The sequence below is a fragment of the Etheostoma spectabile genome, chromosome 17, assembly GCF_008692095.1.
Source record: "Etheostoma spectabile isolate EspeVRDwgs_2016 chromosome 17, UIUC_Espe_1.0, whole genome shotgun sequence".
Lineage (NCBI taxonomy): Eukaryota > Metazoa > Chordata > Actinopteri > Perciformes > Percidae > Etheostoma > Etheostoma spectabile.
The window spans coordinates 2,842,139-2,856,321 of record NC_045749.1 but is presented as its reverse complement, the minus strand read 5'-3'; the positions used below and the strand labels follow the sequence as shown (position 1 = coordinate 2,856,321).

The 14,183-nt window shown below is 40.2% G+C and overlaps 1 long non-coding RNA gene across 1 annotated transcript in view; it reads right to left on the bottom strand.

The window, feature by feature from the left end:
• LOC116705026 (uncharacterized) overlaps positions 1-14,183 on the bottom strand; it is a 23,171-nt gene that overhangs the window by 169 nt on the left and 8,819 nt on the right. The window contains exon 2 of the long non-coding RNA XR_004335827.1: positions 3,500-3,504. This is a non-coding gene — a long non-coding RNA (uncharacterized LOC116705026). The remainder of the gene's footprint in view (positions 1-3,499; positions 3,505-14,183) is intronic.

Below are 14,183 nucleotides of genomic sequence, written 5' to 3'. Positions count from 1 at the left end.
AAAATGAGCATGATATGGGCACTTTAATGTGTCCTCAGGTAGATTTTGTTTAGAATCAGCCCCGTGATAATCAGACTTTTCTTCAACACAAGCTGATGAATAATGACCTGTCAAATTTGGCAGCTGTCCCGACTTGGCTTAATTTCTTTTTTGAATAACCAAATCAACATTGTTCTTTACAACTCCAGGAGTGTTTTGGGAGTGACTTTGGGAGATTATTTCCAGTACCCATTTTCCCAGAAGGTTGCCATTGGACACACACGTACAGGCATTAAATGCTCATAAAGACTTTTTTTTGTTGTAATTGACGATAAAGGATTGATGTTAAAAGTTTCCTCTCTATGATACTAAATGCCAGAAATAAAGAGGCACAAGACAACTCGTGCTGTAAATATTCCCCGGGGAGATCAATACATAATTTAAGCATCTGCTGAACACAATGTAAAAAAATAACAATGTTTAACATGTTCAATGCCAGAAGTCTCATTTATAAACGTGGCGTACGCACAAAACGGGGCTGACAATATGTGGGTCTGAGAGTTTTTTTTTGCTTTTTTCCCACCAGTCGTGATTCGGCGTCACGAAAGAACAACTGCCCGGGTCATTAATACTGATCAGCATTCATGAGGGGGTTTGCATTGACTATTTATGCTTACAAACGGGGGTGTACAGGGCGGGATAAGAGGCTGATTCACGTACGCACACTTGTGGGTAATCTGTGATTTATTAAGGGAACATTGCTTAAAGATGTGTGTACGCACAGTTGAGTTTTTAATATGTCGTTTTTGGCTTATGGGCGTACGTCCACTTTTAGTAAGGATCCTACGCACAGTTTTGTAAATGAGACCCCTGTTGCCTTGTTTAAAGACACTTTGGCAGGAATGAGGATTTTGCTCAGGGTCTTCTGATTGAAGGGTTGTTTTTTTTCTACGCTGCAGATAGCAACCTCAACCAATTCATAACAGTGGAACTTGCAAATTCTGATACTCTTGAGAGGAGTAGCTTGAATTCTCTTGCCGATCATTATAAGTATCATTATGAGCACAAAAGGCAGAGATTTGCATAACTCATTATAAGCCAGGAGTAAGACAGCTGTGTATTTTCACCAGTGCTGATTGCTGCGCCCAAAGCTTATTATTAACACAACGCTCTGAAGACTAAAGCTCACATGGACAACCTCATTTTCTTTTAGATTTTTATTATTATATTTATTTATTTTATTTGGGTATAGCAGAGGACATGCAAATGTGAGTAGCAGATGAACAAAGACAACACAATATCAAGCCTAGTAATGGAATCTGCTACCAGCAGATTTTGGTTTTCATTGTCTCTGTGAGCATCTTTCGAAGAATGTTTTGGAGCTTGAAGGTCAGGAAAAAACAACCCAAATTGCCTTAAATAGTCATAAATCCAATGTTTTTGTTATAGCGCATTGATTAAACTCTCCATGCGAGAAAGGCATAAGAAGGAATTCCATTTGCTAATGAGGCTATGACTGAAAATAACTATTTTACTACACAATGGCCTACAGTGTCACAGACTTTAAAGACTTTAGAGATATAAATCCCCTTCATAACTCATCTAGCATCAGCATGATCAACATTAACGCTGGAGCTTCAAGATTCAGATTCAAGTATTTATCTCTGTCATTTTCTCACGGATTTACTGTATAACACAGAAACTAACCCCTAAAATGCTAAGTCAAACAAATTCAATAAAGATATCAATAATAAATGAAAATATAAATAAAAAAATAGTTATAAATCATTCACAAATACAAAATACCATGGCTTCCCAATGTAGCCTGGAGCAGCCGTGGTCTGAGATGCACGCTGGGGTTTGGTGCACTGTGCCCGAGGACGAAATCCACACACCATTCATCTAAACCCACTGCCCACACAAAGTTGACACAGAGCTAGATAGCTCAATAACGACAGTTGTTATAAATGTAAATGTGCTGTACATTCACCATTCACACACATTCACACACTGTGGCCGGGGCTGCCGTACAAGGTGCCACCTGCTCATCAGATAAACATTCACACACATCCACACTCCGATGCGCAGCACCGGGGGCAAATCGGGGTTCAGTGTCTTGCCCAAGGACACTTCGACGTGGGACCGCAGGGCCAGGGATCAAACCACCAACCTTCTGATTGGCAGGCAACCGCTCTACCACTGAGCCACAGCCGCCCATAGTGTTAACTTATAAGTATTTACTACTGTTTTTTTTTATTTTTTTTTTTAATTGCACTGTGACAAATTGATGAGAAACATTTTTTTCTCATTTCTTCTGTGTATCCAAGTACTGAGTGAAATGACAAATCCAGTGAATAGTGAATATTGAAAGTCCAGTTTTGCCCTCTGGTCTGTACAGACAGGAGCCCTGTAAACCTTTTTAATTTGTATTTCTTTTGTCAATTCATTTCATTGCGGATGTGATGCAGAAAGCACAGAAAGTGACAGATGGAACAAAGACAACCTGTAAACAAATTGACCTTGCTGTTGTGAATTTCAATAAATTACAGATGCCTGACTGACTTTGGATTAAATTGGCTGTCTGAGTATAGGAGTGTGTGTGCATATTAAACTGTGACTCAACACTGATCACTGCAACATAACCTGTGGCCACAGAGCTCTTATCACTCACATATTTCTCACATATTATTAAACACCCACCACACACATACACAACACACACAACACACATACCTGCATTTTGGCACACAAACATTCATGTAATTACAAAAAAAACCGTCCCAGCTTGTTTATATGCAAATACAGCAGCACACTTCTTAAACAACAAACATTTCCTCTCACACCACACACACACACACACACACACACACACACACACACACACACACACACACCACCCCACACGCGCAAACACACACGCTCTGATTAGACAAATAGAGAGCAATGGATCGGTTCAGTTGGGTGAGAGCGCTGGAGGAAAAGAGAGGGGGAGTGAATGAGTTTAGAGCTGACTAGGAGAAAAGGAGAGATGATGAGCAAAGAGGTTAAAGGTGATTTCTTTTTTTATTATTTTTTTATGCTCCATCGTGTACAAGAAAAAAACTGTTTAGTTGCATGTTAAAACCCCAAATCCCTTTCATGTTATAAACTTAGGCTGAAAGACTTCTTTCCGCAACTGTTCGTTGGCAGCGAGCTTCCAGGAAGGATTTAGCCAGTTTGCTCGAATCCTCTCCTGTTCTCCTGATAAAGAGGCCTGCCCCTTAGTGCCCAGGAACACCAGGAAGTGACACATTTACGCATCCTTATACAAAAAGGTGATGCTGGAAGGTTAGTGATGTAGGAGTGGCTGCTTTAGATGGGGCTATGTTCATTTGTGGCACAATGAAATGAAGATGAAGATGGTGCACCACACAATAAGGTAGCTTCCCGTTTTCTGGACTCTCTGGGCCCCATTTTAATGGTCTAAGCGCACGGCATGAAGCACCTGTCACAGGTGCGTTTAAGGCGTGTCCAAATCCACTTTTGCTAGTTTGACGGCGGAAAAAATGGTCTGTACGCCGGGCGCATGGTTCAGAAGGGTTGTACTTAGTGTCTTCATTAATCTTAGGTGTGTTTTTGGCGTAACATGCAATCAGCCAATCAGATCAGAACCAATCTCCCATTCCCTTTAAAATCCAGGCGCATTTGTACCTTGGTGCATTGATATTATGATGGAAGATTTGCTCTGTCATATTTTAATTTGTAATCTTTTGCATGTGTGTGTGCTGCTGCACTTGTGTGTGTATGTGCTGCTGCACTTCCCTGTGTGTGTGTGGTTTGTGTGTGTTTGTGTGTAACAAGCTTGTTCTTGTATTTTATTCCTCTTATTTTTTCATGTATATTGTATCCTAGTGTTTCATTTATATTTATATTCTGTGCTGTGTGACGGATTTTGCTGCTGTAAGACTATAATTTCCCATTTTTTTTGGATTAGTATCTATCTATCTATCTATCTATCTATCTATCTATCTATCTATCTATCTATCTATCTATCTATCTATCTTTAAAGCAGGAAATACGTCTTTAAGCAGCCAAAGAGTGGAGGGACAATTGAACTGTGTTAAAGACTCAAAAAATAATGCAACAAGTGCAACCCATCAAGAGCACGTCTGATAGAGCTCTGAATGATCCAAAGCTCTCTTCTCTCGCTCTTAATTTGCATATAGCACAATCAAACTCCATTCAGCGTCCAATCAAGACATTGTTCTATCTCAAGAGGTGTCCATCGCTTGTATTCAGCCGTGATCTATGGAAAGTGTTTGTCTTGTCACACAATGTGTCACCGTAATCTTTTGGATGATGCTTGTGTCTCGGATTATGAGTGAAGGATGGTTCAGTATAACGGGCAAATGTTAGAAAGACAAAGAAAGAGACGCTTGAGACGAGGACGGATAAGAGAGACTGAGATGGAACAGTGCTCCTAAGCAAGGCATTTATCTCCCCGCTGCAGAAAAAGACTGCGACACACAAACTAAATCGATATCACTAAATATTTAGTGGGGGCCAACACACACACACACACACACACACACACACACACACACACACACACACCCACAACACACACACACCACACACACACACACAAACACGATCTGTACAGTTGTCTCGTCTGGCTATTCCTGTTATTTATTTAGTTCTGTATCAAGGGCATACATCTCCCAGAAATCTCCCAGAGTACAGTAAAACATGACCACTGTGCCCTGGAATTAAACTCTTGCAATTCATCAAAACTAATTTTCTTTCCCCTCACACTCCGGCGTGAAACCCAGAGAGCCATTTGTAAACACAGTTTGCTCTATACAGCCTTTCTCTTTTTGTATTCTCTTCCCGTCTGCCTGTTTTCCCCCCTAATCTGTTCTTTCTCCACCTTCTCTTCCTCTGAGGGGTTATCGCAGGATTTGACCTTAAGACGGGTCAGCCCGCTAGAGGATTATGTGAGCTGCGCTCTTAATAAGGCTTCCCTAAAACAAAACAGGACTTCTGAATGTTGTTTCGGCATTGGAGCTTTCCTACCTGTTCATCCTCTGACACCTGCTGCTTCTCTCTCTCTCTCTCTCTCTTCTCTCTCCTCTCTCTCTCTCTCTCTCCTCTCTCTCTCCTCTCTCTCTCCTCTCTCTCTCCTCTCTCCTCTCTCTCTCTCTCTCTCTCGTCTCTCTCTCTGTTTCAGTTTCATGTTGATTATTGGCTTGACAAAAACAATCCATCTGTGTTGCCAAAGGATAAGAACAAACATACATATAAACAACAACAGTGAGTAAATACATCTGATATAATAATACAAGTAAACCGGATACTTATGATATAATTGTAGACACTAAACAAATAATGTGCATGTCCCTCAAAGGGTGCTTTGAAACAATAAAAAAAGAATCGAAAAATAAAAAAGACAATATATGAGACTCTCTATTTATTTTGCCTTGTATTGTGGCAGGAGAAGACATATTTAGCTGCTAGCCATGCCGTGCTTTATCTTCCCCTAATAAAAAAGGAAGCTGTTTGTCCTCAGTGTAGGTAGTGAAGCCTTGTATATGTCTTTCAAATTTTTTGGAAATATTTGGTTCTTAAGTCTTCATATTGGGGACATGAACATTGGAAATGTAATTGTGTTTGGATATCCTGGAGCCAGTGTGCACAGACACGTTCCTCTCTCTCGGTCTCCACACTTTTAAATGTCGACCTCTTTCAATTTCCAGCTCATGGTCACTGACTCTATTTTGTTAAAATTTGTATTTCTTTTGGATCTCTCTCTCAATCTCTCTCTCTCTCTCCCTCTCCCTGTCTCTCTCTCTCTCTCTCTCTCTCTCTCTCTCTCTCTCTCTCTCTCTCTCTCTCTCTCTGTCTCTGTCTCTGTCTCTGTCTGTCTCTGTCTTGTTCACTCTAAAACGGCAAAAAAGGTTTAATGACAGGCATGATTTTTCTGATATTTCTAAGATCCATTTTATTAAAAGTTTGTCTTTCCATAAATTCAAGGCCCACTGCTTTGTAAAAATTATTTTACGACTTATATAAGTGAAGTAGTATATTAACTTGCTTTACTAACTGTTAGCAGGCAACACATTTTTTTCAACGTTACATAATGACTCTTAACTCTAGCCATTTCCTGTAAATATAAATGTGTTTGTCCTTCTTGGAAGTAGATGTATCATAGTATTCACATATCCAGTAGTCCACCTACGCGGGTGGTTTTGCTTACATTCCCTTATTAAACAGTCTGTAAGGACTGTGTAGGTGTGTTCGTCTACAAGCCTGTTAGGGTGGGTCATCTTACTCCGCCACTATTCTTATTGGTATATTTCAGCGTTATGTCCTCCCAGTTTTGTCTTGAGTAGTGGTCCAATATAATAATCTAATATAACACTTCAGTGTGTGCAATACAAGGACAGACTTGTTTAAGGTCCACCAAGGTTGCAACCAATGATTATTGTCATAGTTGAGTTGAATAATCTGACCATTTATTTTTTTAAATTAAGCAAGTAGTTCTCTATAAAATATCAGGAAATTGTGAAATATGTCCATAGAATTAGGGTTAGGGTAAAGATAAAGATTTTTAGTTTACTAAAAAAAGAAAAGATATTCACATTTAAGAAGCTGGAATCAGAGAATTTTTCCTTAAAAAAGAAGACAACTCAAACCGATTGATTGATTATGAAATACTTAGTTGATTCATTTTCTAGTTGACAACTAATTGATTGAACGTTGAATCTTTCCAGCTGTAATTGTAATGCAAAATTACTTTTTTTAAATAGTGTAAATCGTCTGGTTGATTCCATTGAACTAAAGGTTTTTCTGCTTTGGAGACATTGCGTTTGGGTTTTAACCTTTGGATTTGTTTACCTAATATTACTGTAGCATACCATATTCTTAAATGAAAGTTCAGTTAAAGGTCCCATGACATGGTGCTTTTTCGACTTTTATATAGACTATAGTGGTCCCCTCATACCATATCTGAAGTTCTTTTCCCAAAATGCAGCCTTGGAGCAGAATTCCAGCCCCTAGAGCTAGTCCCACAATGAGCTTTCCATGGGACATGCCGTTTCTGTGTCTGTAGCCATTGAGGAGGAGAGAGGGGGGGCAAGGTGGAGGGTGAGGGTGTGACCTTGACCAACTGCCACTTCGCTCAATTGAAAGTCATGATGTCTCTCTCTCTCTCTCTCTCTCATGGGTGGGCCAAGGAGCAAGATTCCAGATCGGCCCATCTGAGCTTTCATTTTCTCAAAGGCAAAGCAGGATACCCAGGACTCGGTTTCCACCTATCACCATTTCTATCCACTGGGGGACCATAGGCAGGCTGGGGGAACGCATATTAATGTTAAAAACCTCCTAAAGTGACATTTTCATGTCTATAGTGCACACATTTTTGGATATTAATAAATCTAATATATAACTCACAGCTAGAGCCTGACCAATATTATAAGCCGATATTTTGTTATAAGCCGTCATTTCGCAATATTAGGCATTTCCCGTTTTATCTGTATCAGCATATACTGTATAATGGCCCAATTCTTTTATTTAAAATAAATTATTCATTTGATTCATTTATAATGAATAAATCTGATAAATTAATATTTATAAAACTAAAACAGACCGTCCACCATGTTATGAGTGATGGCGTTGCATAGTTTGTCCACCAGAGGACGCTCTGCAACGTCCCTGTTGGTAACAGATTTTTTTTGGTTAATGTGTTTTTGTTCAAAGGACTTTAAGTTTCATATCTTAAGTTTGTATTTTTATACAGTTTTTATCAGAAGTTTAATATATTTTGATGTTCCTCTTTTCTGTTGTGACAATAAAACAAATATACTATTAATTTAACTCATAAATATCTACAAATAACTAATGATAGGGAAATCCGTTTCTGTTTTGTAATGCGTTTCTGGATATCGGCATATCGGATTTTTTAAATAACCAAATATTTGAATCGGTGTTGGCCTTTAAAATCCTTTACTGCTCGGGCTCCACTCACAGCTGCTTCTTTTTCTACAGTTCAATCAGTTGAGGAAGGTTTCTCAAAGCATGTTAAAATGATGCATTCATGGAATCGCATCACAGGCCAAGCAGCGGCAAGAAGCAAACAAGCAAACATTATTTTTCCTCGTTTACAAGTCTGGCAGATTTGTGTGTTAAAGGGTATGATTACATGTCCCGGGGCTGAAATGAGTTTTTCTTGCCACTTTTTTGGCCCTGCTTGCATCATCACGCACAGGATTTTGTGAATGAAAAAAAACCTTTCTAGCAGACACAGTGAGCACTGTCAATAGCAATGGATCACATGCTAACACCGGCGTAAAGTTGCAAAGTGTTTGTGGTGGGTGGCGGATTAGATCCAGGTAGGTTACACTCAGGCTCTGAGCTCTTTCTCCTGTGGCACACACGAGCTTTTGTCAGATGAGCTGTTTCTGTGACAGGTGTTGTGCTCTGATGCGTCATCCTTCAGTATAATCCCATCTGAGGCGTCGACCCGCTCAGGAGCTACACCGAATAGAAAATACTACTTAAAATATAGAATAAAACATCGCAAATATGTATCAACCCTGCCCTGATTTTTCCATCTCTTTCCTCTCCTCCCACTTCTTTTATTGTTCTATTTCTTTCTTTCTCTCAGACTTCTTTGTTTGATCCAGTGAGGATCAAGAAAATATGGCTCGTTGTGAATAATGGAAAATCTTCCATCTTTTATAATTCCTCCTGTCACTTGAGCTCTCCTGTCCTCCCTTGCCTTGTCTCCTCTCATCCATAAGGAGGACAAAGCAAAGAATCAAAAAGTTGTAAATAAAAAGCCAAAAAAAACTTTACCTCTGTCTTTGTTACTCATCTCTTCTGTTGCCTCATTTCCTCCTCCTCCTCCTCCTCCTCCTCCTCCTCCTCCTCCAACTGTTCTATTCTGTCTCAAGCCAAAGAAGCTCCTCTAACAAGGTGAAAAATGAGGATTTGGAGGAGTGTCCCTGTAACATATGGAAATAAGTTTCCGGAGAGAAATGTCCGTCATTAAGACTTTAACCTACTGCTGGCTCAGAGGCCCCTCAATGCTGACCTAGCTCTCTCTCTGTGTGTGTGTGTGTGTGTGTGTGTGTGTGTGTGTGTGTGTGTGTGTGTGTGTGTGTGTGTGTGTGTGTGTGTGTGTGTGTGTGTGTGTGTGTGTGTGTGTGTGTGTGTGTGTGTGTGTGTGTGTGTGTGTGTGTGTGTGTGTGTGTGTGTGTGTGTGTGTGTGGTTCTAGTTGTCGGATGATGCCATGCTGTACTCCAATATCCCCATATATCCCTCAGTCCGATGCAACTCTGACACACACACGCACACAGGCAGAGGCCGAGCCGAAAGACAGGAATCATGCGGTTTAATTAATTACCGTCTGAAAGTGACCAAGGTCAGAGTGCTGCTCAGCTGGAGAACTTTCCAGAGGTCTCGGCCTTTCCATCCGGCTCTCCTGAAGCTGTCAGCTGTCTGGGAAGGTGAAGTAAGAGCACCTTAAAGCGTCGGCGTGTGGGCGCACATGGAGCCAACGGTCCAAACACTGTTACTCTGTAATGTCCTGGTGCACTAGCCACATTCTGTAAAATAAGGGTTATGATTTCCTTATAACTGTTCAAGTCTGTGGGTCGTTAAAATTATACATTCAGATGGATATGAGTATCAACAGTAAAGACACCTGCTGCTGTGGCGAATGTTTCAGTGTGTCAGATTTTAAATGTAACATTCTCAAAGTTGAACCTTTTCTACTGATACAACTGGCGGTTTAAACTCCTATACTGGGCTTTATTGATCTTATTGTTTTGAGATTTCATATATGTTTCATATATTATGATGCTAAACTTCACGTCATCAAACTAATTATTTAACCCATTTCCTGCTTTAAAGGTCCGGTGTGTAACGTGTTTAGTTGTTCGTTATCAAAATCAGGTGTTGCCCATTCACGGCCTTGTCCTTTTTTTCATGAATATTTACCACCACCATCAATTCCAAGTATTCCCATTGGCTTGACATTTTACATTTCCAGTCACATGAACTGGGGTAGACGCTCCATATTCATGCGTCATCTTGAAATACGTCAGCCTGTAAGGGACATACAGGACATACTGCTCCGGCTTTCGCGTTTTGCTGTCACATGATAAACTCAAGGGTGCTGTTAATCTGCTAATGGGTATCATCGCTTCCCGGCCTCGGCAAGTTTCAAGGGATTTCAGTCACTGGAGTCTTCTTCTTCTTCTTCTTCTTCTTCTTCTACTACTACTACTACTACTACTACTACTACTACTACTATGCCCAGGAAATCCAAAGGATGTTGTAAAGAGCAAGATACCGGCTTTTTGAAACGTGAAGGCCACCGTAGCTGTGGTACATACTTGGACCTGCGTGGCGCGAGACAGTTGATTGTGATATAGGATCTCAACGCGAGATGGGAGAAATTCCCACACATTGGACCTTTTAAAGCACATTGATCGAGAACAGGAGCAAGAAAACATGATCAAGACATCCATTTACTTTTGAATGAGCACTTCCAGTTTCTAAAGTGGATTGATTTATAACAGATAATAACTGTCACTTCAAACAGCGGCGTTGATTTAGGTACCCTCCACCCCCCCCCACATGATTCATTATAGTCTAAGAGGTTATTAGATGATACCAGAAATTAGACCAAGCACTGCCAAATGTGAAAAATTATGGAAAAAAACCAATATTGAAATATGAAGGAATTACTTAACCTTGTTTAGCTTAGTCTTAGCTGCTGTTACCGGCACAGAATAAAACACACCCACGTCCTGACTGGTGCAACATATTTATTTACAGGGGTCACCTGTGCAAAACACATCACATGACAATAGTCAGCAACACTGTTCATATCGTCATCTGGTGTTCCCTCAACGTGCACCAGTTCTGCTATTGTTTTTACTTTGAACCAGGCTGTGATAACTTGTCGTGCTATAAGCTCCTTACAGTATGTCACTTCAAACAATGAACACACAATTACAGGAAGAGTTTACACGATTGCACTGCACCTAAACTCTATGAAAGTCAGGAGGGTGGTGATGTGGATATTACACATTCCTTTGGTGTGGGAGATCTGGGTTCGATTCCCACTGCGATCCATCAACCAATGTGTCCCTGAGCAAGACACTTAACCCCTAGTTGTTCCAGAGGAGTGCAAACTCTGATAAATATATATATATATATATATATATATATACATAAATATATACACACAAAACACATTCAACCTAAATGAGCACAACTTTGGAACGGTGTGGTAGAAATTCAAATACCTAGGTGAGAGGTGGAATGAAGCTTCATTTAACCACGTCTTTTAACCCTTGTATTGTCCTTGGGTCAAATTTGACCCATTTTTAAAAATGTCTTTATCACAGAAGTGGGTTTCTTTCAACCAAATTTTGCTCTGAAAGGTTTTCATAGCAGGGAGCCCCTACTCCATATTTTGTAAATAAAGTTGCATAATAAGCTGGGCCTACAATAACGTGTGGGCAGCATCAAGTCTTGTGGCCGGTGAATCCTTACGATGAACGGTATCTGGGGAGGGCTACCTTAGCGACTACCTTACCTATTGGCCAGCAAGCAGTGGGGATTTATATTAGCTGATAATATGTTGAATTTATGTTACGACTTTTCAATTTTTGAAAATGAACAATAAATTGGTGGCCCGGACCCGCTGTTGTAGATTCCTGGTTTAAATTATTAACTCCATTATTAACACTGTTTATAGGACACAGTATACACTATAAAAATAAGGAAAAGATATTTAATCAACCATTTTCACACTTTCACACTACTCGGCATAGCCATACATACATTTGAATGACAATATTAAGCAAAACTGTTCAACAATACATTTATTTATACAGCACCAGCAGGTATCCAAAATACATTACAGAGTTACATTGAAGCGGGAGGAGGAGAGGGGAATTGTCACACCACTCTACGTATTAAAAGCCGTTCTAAACATAGGTTTTGAGTTTGGATCTAAGACGAGCTACATCTGTAATAGTGCGTTTATCGGGGGGGTAACTGGTTCCAGAGTCATCACCCCCAAGTCGCCGTCTGGTGTCACTGGCCCACAGAATACAGAAAAACTACAAAATGTCTCTCAATTTTGTAATTTGGGGAGGCTTCTCACGTGTTTTCTAAACCGTTCTCCATATTTTACTGTGCTGTTTATTACATATGAGCTGTGCAATTGGTCAATTATCTTTAAATATTGAATTGGAATTAAAGACATATGTTAAGGACAGACATTTCACTAATTCTGGGCAGATCTGATAACTGACCTTTTCTGTTGCTGCTTCAGTTGGGAAATCAGTACTTCAGAGGCTTGCACTTTGTTGGGTTCCGTGTCATAAATCCAGCAAATCAAAGTGCCTTTATCCTTTTCTTGTAGGACTAATGATTTTCTAATGGCAGGCAAAACGATCGCTAGACAGGGGTCATGAAAAGCCCCAGTCTGTGGTTGAATAGTGGCAGAATGAGAGGCCATCAGTCAGACAGACAGGCAAGCAAACAGCCATATGGACTTGTGTGTTCTGATTAATTAAACTGTCACAGGGTGATTAAGGTCAGGAAGTTCCTCAGTAAGAGGCCCAAAGAGCAGAGCGTGAAAGCTCTATTTTAGGTGCCATGTTTAAGTCCCAAAAATCTAAATGTTGCTGAAATAGGCTGGGGAAGTGAAAATGAACTGTAGATATATGTCCTAAATGTGAGACCAAGTAAGTTAAGGAAAGAAAGAAACACTGAGTCGCACTGAGAGAATGAGAGATAAGGAAAAAAGAGAAGATGAATCAAGCCTCAAAATCACAGTTTTGTGCAAAGTTGGCACTCTACCCACGGAGCAAAGGAGAATATTACGAAAGTTTCTCTGTTGGAGGCTCTTGTAATGCCTGGGGAGTTTAAATAAAGCCAACCTCAGAGGATCCTGCGAGTCTGTCTTGAGGTTTTTCAGAGAAAGAGTGCCAGGCAATCTAATTATGATCTTAAATTTAACAAGGTCACAGCACTATTTCGGGGTATTAAAGAGTTTGAAAAGTCAAAGATTGTGCGACGAGGTGCTTGATTTAGTTCAGTGTGGTATTGTACTTTACTGCCGTTTCAAGCCGCGGTGTTACAGATTTGCATCTCTTGATGACCTTCACAATTTTATTTTTTATATATTTTACCTAAAAAAAACTTCTCCAAGAGAGTCCTGGCCAAAATAGCAGCAGACCAAAACACTGCCAACCAACACAAGGAAAGCAGGACACGCTCAAAAGGCTTTTATACACACGTTTATTAATCACAACACATTTATCAACAAAAAACTAAAACTAAACATTGAAACTTGTAGATAGATCAAAACTGTTCCCCATATACCTGCACATAGCCCGTAAAATGTCCAGGGATTTATATTTAAAATCATTCAGTGAAGGGGTTCTCAACCTTTTTTGATATTAAAAAAAACATATAAAGAGAATCTGCTTTGAATAATATTTTCTGTTTTCTACATTGTTTTCCTTCATGCAAAAATCAAGAATCTATATTTATACAAATGTATTGCACAAGATAGATAAGTATTCACTGTCCTCTGTTAGGTGGATGTTGTTTCCAAAGTTTGTACACATAGAAGAACAATTAATCACAGAAAAACATAACCACAAGTAACAGAATACATCCACAAGAGCATTAGTCCATTGAGGATCATTGCTTCTGTTTGCTGAGGCCAGTGAGGCAGAGGGCACGAAGCTCTTGCTCTATTTCTTTTTATTTTTTTAACAGATCAGAGATCTGTATCTCTGGCCGGATGGGAATGGGTGAAGCACTAGTTCAGGGGGCTGACTGGGGTCTTCTACTTCAATAAGAAGACCATTACTAGCATAAGTTGCCACACGTTGGTGGATGATTGGTGCTTGTCAGATAACATCTCTGCGGCCCGGTCGCCCACACACTGTGTGGCCCGCCACAGAGTCCTGGGAGCACAGGCTGGAGGTTGACATTGCTGGTGACAGTTATTGCAAGGTAAGACTTGATGGAAGCCGCTGAAGGAGATGCAACTGATTAGAAATAAAGGAGTTACACTGGATTTGTCTACAGACTAGAGACCTAGAGTCCTATGGATCCTTTTAGTGTCCTTCACTCAAATGGGCTGATCTGGAATCTGGGTTACCTCCCCTTTCTCTGCTTTGCCCAC